Genomic DNA, 10,303 nt, shown 5'->3' on the forward strand with positions numbered 1-10,303 from the left:
CCTGCTTGTGCTCTCTCTGTCTCTCTCTCTCAGATGAATAAATAAAATCTTTAAAAATATATTTTATGATTGTGTTAGCATAAAGATGAATATCGTCCAGGATGAATTTATTATTATGTATTCACTCATCAATTTTTTTCTCTTCTAATTTTGAAAGAAATTAAATTAAAACAATTTCATGGGCCTAAACAGTGGGCTCTAGGCACTGCACCTCCTGGATTCGCCGGCCCTGGGAGTTAGGCTGTCCTCATGAAAGACAGGGTGTTCTTTCTTGGGTCCTGGCAAGTAAGTGGCTTCTAGATGTTGAAAAATGTTGGCATAAAATAAGGGACAAAGTGAGCTTTAGGAGGAGCTCCCTCTGTCCCTTTTGGACATGCAAGAGGGAGGCACAGGAAAGATTACCTGGAGAACAGTAAGATGAGAGATGGGATGGAAAACCAAGGCTCGCCTGGAGAGGAGAGGTTAAACTAGGGGCTCTGAAGTGTCATTCAAGGTCAGAGGGTCCAGCCTAGAGGGACCAAAATAGTAGTACTTACTGACCAGCTGCCTTAGGGATTAAGCAATGCTTGTCCTATACCTTTAAGTACCTATTGCTTCCATGTGAGACTTGAACTTGGGGCTAATGTACCTGAGACCCAGCCAGAAAGGGCCTGCCAGCCCCCAAGGTACTGCTCTAGTAGGCTCTACCCTTGGGTACAATTGATAGGTGGCAAAACAATAAGCAGACAGAAAAGGGCCAACTTCCATGTCAAGCTACACTGATCTAGATCCTAGGATCATATAGAATGCTTTTTCCTTTTTTCTCTGCATTTTCAGTTTACCCTGAATCCCTAATGATGATTATATGAGCCAACATAGTGAGTACTTCCCACACGTCACTCATTGTGCCAAGAAATAAATAAACATTATTTTATTTCAACCTCACAAAAAAAATCTTTGTGATTTACCTTTGTTGTCCCCACTTTATAAATGGGGATTTAAGGCTCAGAAAGGTAGTGTGATTCACCCAGGGATGCATTGCTAGTGAAAGGAGAATCTGGGTTTCAAGTCAATATGATTCTGGAGTTTATCACCATGTGCTACATTGTCCACTCGCAATTAGATTTTGCACCCCAAAACAGTTGAGTTTGTTGGCAATTACTCATTATGAAATTCTGGGTAGGCAACCAGTGCTAACCATATTATTGAGGATCCCAGTGTTGGGATGTTGATGCTATCTTTCATCTGTCTTACCAACCACAAGTTATAAACCCGAGCATCACAGGGATCAAAATTTTGGTCTGTTACAGCCACTCCCTGACCCAGCTCAGGCTAGAACTGTCCCTAAAAAGATTTGGCCATTGGTGTGGGGACAGAGAGCCACTGATTTAAGCCTTCTTTGGGTCCTACCCCAAGGTTTCAATGTAAGTTATTTGAAAAAGGAAAGTCTAAGATTGTCAATGTGTTACAAATATGGTGGTTACCTTTATATATCAGTTCTCACTGTGACAGGTGACAGTGTGGTGACAGGTATCATAGCTCTAGAGTGTGTGTGTCTATACATGTGAATGGTTCCCAGATTGAGCCAATACATGGTTCCCACTACAGTCCGTTCTCCATGATTCTTTTTTTGGCGGGGGGGCTTTGATCTTCTCTTTAAGAAATGAGAGATTATTAGATCAAGTGATTCAAGCATTATTCCTTAGGGCTTTCTTGCTACAACCCCAGAGATTTGATTTGTTTATTTATGTGAAAAGAGTTTTAGCTGTCATCACACTTTCTTTTTTAAGTTCTCCCAACTGAGCTATTAATGGAATTGCATTCCAACATTAAAACCTACTCTCAACCAGTGTGAAATATAAATACAGATATTTGTCCTAGTCTGGTAAATTAGGAGTGAAGACTGATTTTGACTTTTCTGGGTGTTTGATTATTTTGTCCAGTTCCTCAAGTGCCCAGTGCAGACCATCCTTTCCTGGAACGTCCCAGAAACCCAGTGTTCTCAGCATTTTCCTACTTTATTGCCATACCCAGCCCACTCACAGCTTCTGATACAGACCCAGTCCTGAAGAAGAAGAGTCCCTCACTTGCCTTGCTCTCAACTCAGAGCAAATGACATGCCAGAAATGTCCTGTCTCAGCGGTGTGGCTTTTCTTCCACATCCTCGGCTTCTCTAGAAGACTCAGAGGTGATACAAACTGCCTTTTCTTGCTATTATTCTATTAGTGCCTTGCTTTTCCTTTCATTCTTTTAGGACCTTTGAGGACTACTTTTCATTTTATGTTCTACTTAATGCAATGTCTGGCATCTCTGCCAGCCCCGAGAGTAGATACCAAATCCTGTTCTTGCAAACACTGGAGAACACGAAGGAAGACACAGGTGATCAGCTGCTCAGGATGCCTATAGCACGGAACCTACAACAGGGGCTAGACGTAAGGAAGGCCCAGATCCTAGGATCATGTAGAATGCTTTTTACTTTTTTCTCTGCATTTTCAGTTTACCCTCGATCCCTAATGATGATTATATGAGCCAACATAGTGGAAGGAAGGACGGAGGTGCAGCCAGTAGGATGGCCCACCTACTTTCTAGCTTTTGCTATAAAGAATCATGTTGCGTCCAGGTTCCTGAAAAATAACTCAACTATATCCCATGCTACTTCAACCTCTGGGGAAAGGTTTTCCCTCTACTCAGACTTAGGTTGTTGCCCTTGTCACTTAGAGACAGGGGGTTGAACTGCCTGAGACGGACAATAGTCTTCCTATTTTTTATGCTAAATCTTTACTAAGGTCCTATACCCCAAACCTCCAAAAGGCTTCTGAGAGTCGAGAGTGACTTCTGACTCACAGGGTCAAGGCAGGTGCAACTTTACCTCACTGGTAAGTCTTTGTTGCATGACATGAATAGGGCAAAAGCTAAAGACAATTAGGCTTTCAAGAGATGGTCTGAAACAATCTTTGGGTCCCTGGTATTCAGGGTTTCATCCCTCACTGAACCAGGCTGCTCATTTTGTAGGGAGAAAGTTCATGGAACTGTGCTCCCTGGAAGCCAAGTGGACTTGGATTGGCAGGTCAGCCGTCACTTACAGAGAGCAAGTGCTCATTGCCTTGCATAAATTTGATCTGGAAGAGGAGGAAATAGATAACCCTTTCTTGTATTTTCTGCATTTATTCTCATCCGGTGTTTCATGAGGCCATGGCTATACTTATAAGCAAGTATCAAACCAAACAGAATCATTCCAAAAGAGAACAGAACTCAGGGAAATTGTTGCCAGTTTACCAGGCTTCTTCTTCCCTTTATTTATTTATTTATTTATTTATTTATTTATTTTTACTCCTTTTGAAAGCTATTGAAGTCTAGTTGTTTCTTAGGGAGGTCTAACTCTGATCCAGAGCCAGTGCTGATCTGGAGGACTCACGAGGGTCTTACCAACTGTAACACTGACCTTAGGAGGTGAATCCTGTTCTTGGCATGGCTGGGCCCAGCACTTTTAGACCTCCAAAGACCCTATGGACATTTAAAGATGCACTGGTCTATTGGGGGAGATTTAGGGTTATGGGAGTCCTCTGAAAACATGCTAGACTCAGTCTTCATGACTGGAGACTGTCTAACACAGAACAGTTCTAGACTTTCAGGGCTGAAGGGTGGGGAAGCCCAAACCCTCCAGAATTTTTCCTGGGATTTCAGTAGATGGGTGGTGCCTCTTGGTCCACAGAGGACTTTCCCTTTTGTGTCTTTATTACTCACAAGAGTCCTTCCCAAGGCACAGAGATAAGTGACTTGCTTTGGGCTGCAGGGTGACTCATTAACAACTTGAGAATTGCACCCTGCCTTCAAAGTCTAACTTGGTCTCCTGACCAAAACAATATTGAGTCTTTCTTCAAAAGATCAAGTCACATGGTAAAGCATTGGTCTTTGCCTTCGTTGATCTCATTACTGGTTTCTAGCAGGTACTATTTGAAAAGTTTGATTAGCCTTCATAATTGATCTCCATCACACAATTTTGTTTTTATATGCTCCTCCTCTGCTGCATTTTGGTTTCATGTAAAAAGACAGAAATCCATGTAATAAAAAGTAAAACGGCATATCAAGATTGTGTATATTCCTGGAAACTACCCCTGCTGTAGTCCTTGCTATGCGCTGCAACTGCTCTCACAGTTTATGGAAGCAAGCACTCAGCTCAATGGCTAAGAGCAATTTTAGTATTGACCTTGAATGTGTCAATTGTTTTCTCATGGGGACTTGTATGTATAAACTGGAAGCACACATTCCTATCATGGACATAAATGTCAAAAGTCTGTGGAATTTCATAGCTTGTTTTGCTGCGGGAAAAAAAATTCCCTAAGAACATTGATCAGAAATCTGAGGAATTTCCGGAGGGGCTAGATGGCCTCAGACGTTTACTTCTCTTCCCTCTCCTCTAAAGCTGCACCAGCCAAGACACTGTTAAACTAGTTCCCAAAGAGTTTATTGATATTGATTTTGATTTTGATTTGATTTGATATTGAGTTTTATAGAGTTTCCCACAGCATTTAAGTCAACGGCGTTAGGTTGCTAGTTCAGTTCTTTGTTTCTTTGCTTTGTACACTAGACAGGTCACTCCTGAAATCTTGGTCTTCCCAGAAATGCTGTAGTTAGTAGCACCTGTGATAACTTCCATCTCATGTAATCTTGACTGAACTCCATGCTCTTCAGTTAGTGACGTGGTATAGTTAAACACCATTAGTCCAGACTTAATCTTTTTTGAGATTAGTCATTCCAGGGTAGGAGATGAAGCTTACTATTTAAAAAAAAAATTTATATGAAGAAACTGTTTATTAAGCCTAAGTATATGATTGTAAGAACAAAGGGATCACTGCTAAGAAGAAAACTCTTTGAAGATCCAAATACTTTTTTAAAGGTTGTGGCTACTAATTACAGAGAAATTGAACAAAGTAGACTGAGCAACATTCTAAAAGAATTTTCAATTATTATGTCCTGTGAAGTTAAAAAATAAAAATAATACAAACTCCATATCCTTAAAGATGTTCTATAGATGAGACTTAAAAATATATATATATGGCATTGGCCTTCTTCACATTTGGTCCAAACTTGAGAAGTTTAACTAGGTGTCATAATGTTGTAAGGTTTGGAGGGACTGACTGAATCATGATTTCTGAGAGCAGTCTCAAGCTCTGGTTTTTGAGTGTGGTCCTCAAATGCATGAGTCTGTTCAGGGATGTATGTGTGTGTGTGTGTGTGTGTGTGTGTGTGTGTGTGTGTGTGTGGTGTGTGTGTCTGAGCATGTGCACCCATGCAGATGTGTGTGCTGTGATGACAGACGTTTAGTGCTGAAGGAGCGTAAGGGAGCAGACCCAGGGAAGAGAGTAAGGGCATTTGAGGTTACCTACAGAAAAGAGGAAAGAAAGCATCTTGGAAGTAGTTAAGTAAAAGAGAGACTTTGCAGCATCAAAAAACAGAGAGGGAAGTTGGAGGTCCATATAACTTCATCAGAAGTATTAAGATCTTTGACAGAATAAAATTGGAACACACAAAAAAAGAACTTCTGAGATAGATAGTTATTTCTACATTTGCATAGGGTTTATGTTTGGGGATAATAATGAGTTTTGAGGTTTGTGGCTTAGAGTAAGAGGCCTGTATTATATTCCTGACTCTAGCAATGAGGAAGAAAATCCAATTCGACCAGTTTTTAGGGAGAACAAAGACATGCAAAACTCCTTCAGGAGCTTTTTTCCTAGTTAGTAGAATCTTTCTTATTTTTCCTCCTTTCTTTGATGCTGGCAAATTGCCTCATTCCTCTGAGGCTGATTTTTAAAAAATTTATTTTTTTTATTATGTTCAGTTAGCCACTGTATAGTGCCTCATTAGTTTTTAATGTAGTGTTCAATGACTCATTAATTATGTACAACACCCAGTGATCATCACCCTTTTATTCCCTCCTCCTACCTCCTCCTCTTCTGAAACCTCCCTCTCTTCTCTTCTTTGTTTCCTGCAGTCCATAGTCTCTCTCATGGTTCCTCTTCCTCTCTGATTTCTCCCCTTTCAGATTTCCCTCCCTGACCCTATGGTCCTCCGTGCTATTGCTAATGTTCCACATATGAGTGAAACCATCTGATAATTGTCTTTTTCTGCCTGACTTACCTCACTTAGCATAATCCCCTCCAGTTCCATCCATGTTGATGCAAATGGTGAGTATTCATCCTTTCTGATGGCTGAGGAATATTCCATTGTGTATATGGACCACATCTTCTTTATCCATTCTTCTGTTGAAGGGCATCTTGGCTCTTTACACAGTTTGGAGATTGTGGCCATTGCCACTTTGCACATGGGGTATATATGACCCTTCTTTTCACTACATCAGTATCTTTGGGGGTATTTCTTTAGGGGTAGTGCAATTGCTGGGCTGAAGGGTAGCTCTATTCTTAACATCTTGAGGAAACTCCATACTGTTTTCCAGAGTGGCTGTACCAGCTTGCATTCCCACCAACAGTGTAAGAGGGTTTCCCCTTTCTCCACAATCTCACCAACATTTGTTGGTTCCTATTTTGTTAATTTTTGCCATTCTGACTGGTATAAGGTGGTATCTCATTGTGGTTTTGATTTGTATTTCCCTGAGGGCTAGTGATGTTGAGCATTTTTTCACGTGTCTGTTAGTGACTTGTATGTCTTCTTTGAAGAAGTGTCTATTCGTGTCTTCTGCCCATTTTTTGATGGGGTTATTTGCTTCTTGGGTGTTGAGTTTGAGAAGTTCTTTATAGATCTTGGATATCAGCCCTTAATTTATAAGTTACTTGCAAATATCTTCTCCCACTTCGTGGCTTGCCTCAACAGTTTTGTTGACTGTATTCTTTGCTGTGCAAAAGCTTTTCATCTTGATGAAGTCCCAAAAGTTCATTTTTGCTTTTGTTTCACTTGCCTTTGGAGGCATGTTTGAAAGAAGTTACTGTGGCCGGTGTCGAAGAGGTTAGTGCCTATGTTCTCCTCTAGGATTTTGATGGATTCCTTTCTCACTTGAGGTCTTTCACCCATCCTGAGTTTATCTTTGTGTGTGGTATAAAGGAATGGTCCAGTTTCATTCTTCTGTATGTAGCTGTCAATATTCCCAACACCACTTATTGAAGATACTGTCTTTTTTCTATTGGATATTTTTTCCTGATTTGTCAAATATTAGTTGACCATAGAGTTGAGTCTCTATTCTGTTCCATTGGTCTCTGTGTCGGTTTTTGTGCCAATACCATGCTGTCTTGGTGATCACAGTTCTAAGATTGATTTAAAATGACAGATGTGGACACCACATACCTGTCTTTATCTTACATTTACTACAGTGCTCTGAGCACAAAGGACATTATGCCAAAACAGATTATTTTTGTGACTGTCTAGGGTTCTTTGTCCATAGGGATGACCCCTTCCCACATTATTTGGATAGTTCTACTTCCAGATGTTATTTGGCATTTCATAGTTTCATAGCCCCTTCCAGCTATCAGTTAAGCCAGGCTGCCCACCTATCTCCTGCTGGTAGAGCAAAGGTGAGCCATCTGGGCAAGGCAGGGGCTCTGTTTCCATATCTCTGGAGCATGTGGCTGGGGACAGAGGTTTCAGAGAACTTTTCTCTTTCCAGGATGCCAGCATTTTGAGCCAAGCTAACACATAACAAAGTGATATCATTGGGCTTCCTCCAAAAAAAAGTAGCTTCCTCTCTCATTGGCTCCAAGGCCTGGAATTCCTATCAAAAGAGCTAAAGACATATGGCTACATGTCTGAATTGAAGTCTTCCAAAATATGGCTACTCAAGTTAGAGAGTAAATGGTAAATCTAGACCCGGCATCTTGATCTTTGGTCTTTACCTTTAGTGTTTTTCACTACTAACCAGGTTGCTTCCTTTATGAAATATTCTACCTTTAAAAAATATTTTAGCACAATTAGTTCAGTGGACTAACGGCCTTCAACAGATAAACAGTCTCTATTTAGAATACGGTCTAGAGCAGATGAGTGTGGATGTGTTTTTTCCAAGTTTCTATTATGAATTTCAGACATAGAAGTTGAAAGAAGAGTGTGTGGAACATCCATCTACCTTCCATCTAGTCTTAACATCTATTAACAGTTTGCCCTATTTGCTTGCTTTCTTTTAAAAAATAATTTGTAGTGGCACCTGGGTGGCTCAGTCAGTTAAGCATCTCCCTTGGGCTCAGGTCATGATCGCAGGGTTCTGGAATCAAGACCCACATCAGGCTGCCTGCTCAGTGGGGAGTCTGCTTCTTCCTCTGCCTCTGGCTATGCACCCCTTCCCCCTCATTGTGCTTTCTTTCTCTGCTCTCTCTTTGAAATAAATAAATAAAATCTTTAAAAATAAACAAATAAAAACTAAAAATAATTTGTAGATATCATGATTCTTTACCCCTAAATACATCAGCTTAAATCCCATAAGTATAAGAAGTTTCTCCTACATACCCATAATTTTCATTTATAACAACAATAATTCTATAATAATAACTAATAACTCGTCTATAGTCTCTTTTTTTCCCCAGTTGTCCAGTTCTTATTCAAACGTTTTCAGTTCCTCTAAGAATGTCTTTTCTCTAGAACTAGGATCCAGATTAGAATCACTTACTGACTTTGGTCATGTCACATTAATTTCTTTTAATTGAGAACTGTATTTAGAGTACAGTAGGTATTAGCCAGATATAGGTAGTAAGCAGTTAAAATGTGGGTAGTCCAAATTGAGGAGTATTTTATCTAAAAAAAGTTTTTTCAAGTCATCTCTACACCCAATGTGGGGCCTGAACTCACAACCCTCAGATCAAGAGTTGCTGTACCAACTGAGCCAGCTAGATGCCCCTGAGACCCGTACTTTAAGTCCAAAACATATATCAAATTCTGAAGGCTTAGTATAAAATACAGAACATAAAATATCTCATTAGTATGATTTTAATGTTGATAACATGTTGCAATAATATTTTGGCTATACTGAGTTAAATAAAATATGTTATAAAAATTGGTTTCAGCTATTTATTTCTCAAATGTGACCACCAGCAGATTAAAAATGACTTATGTGGTTAGCAGTGCATTTCTATTGGACAGAACCAGTTCTAGAATATACCTTGTTCCTTTCTTCTCTATGACATTGACTTAAATGTTTGACAGTTGTCTTTAGAATATAACAGATACATTTTGATGAGAAAGAAAAGGCTAGGAAAAACCTGCAGGAAGGGCTGTTTCTTGGGAGGCCTGGATGGATGCCCTGATGAGAGGAACACCAAAGAATCTGCTGAAAGAAGGTCCTGCAAACCTCCCTCCACATCATGCATTTGCTTGGTCTGGCTGGTGGGTTGACTTCTGCTCTATCTCCTTCACATAGATTCGTAAAGTGTCTGAGAATTTATTTTCATGTCATATTTTAATGTTTCTTTTTTTCCCTAGTGGATTTTTTTTTCTCCGTCTTTTTCCTTCTCCTTCCTGTGCTTGCTTACTTCTAAATTCATCCTCTCAGTTCATTTTGGGGGAAGCCAGGTGCCCTGGAGTGCTGTTTCAGCCATCTCTCAAGAGTTCCTGGACATTGTTGCCTGGGTAGATCAAGAGGTGTTAGAGATTGTCCAGACTGTATGGGGGATCATCCTTTAAGTCCTCCTTTCCCCTTCCCACAGGGCTGACGCCTGACCCTGGGGCCAGCTCCCTGCCAGGACAGTCAGGCAATGAGTCCTCCGACGTCTGTTTTGAAGACAATAACTTTTCATTTTTTATTACAAAAATTAAGTGTGATCATTTTAGCAAAGATATGAAATATAAATAAGGAGAAAAATTTCTTACTCTGCCCTGACCATAGACAATAGGACAGTTTGGCTGTTCCTGGCATGACAGCCATCATTTCCTATTGCTGCTGTTAACAGTCACTCCAAATTTAGTGACGTAAATTGACACAAATTTACAACCTCACCATGAGCAGGTCATGGTCTGAATTGAGTCTTATGGGCTAAAATCACATGTTGACATGTTCCTTCTGGAGGATGCAGGGGTAAATCCTTCCCAGCTTCTGGAAGCTGCCGGCGCTCCTTGGCTTGTGGTCATTTCTTCCACCTTCACAGCTCAGCACCCTGATCTTACTTCCATTGCACATCACCTTTTTCTGACTTTGTCCCTCTTGCCTCATTTTATGAGGACCCTTGAGACCACACTGCACCTACCAAGATAATCTCCCCTTCTCGAGATCTCTCATGTCCACCTGCAAAATCCCCTTTGCCATATAAGGTAGCAGACTGACAGAATTAGGTAGTAGATTCCAGGGATTAGGTCATGGACAATTTGGGGGATCCACCATTCTATCTAGACTATC

Source organism: Mustela lutreola, chromosome 7 (genome assembly GCF_030435805.1).
Source record: "Mustela lutreola isolate mMusLut2 chromosome 7, mMusLut2.pri, whole genome shotgun sequence".
NCBI classification, from domain to species: Eukaryota; Metazoa; Chordata; class Mammalia; order Carnivora; family Mustelidae; genus Mustela; species Mustela lutreola.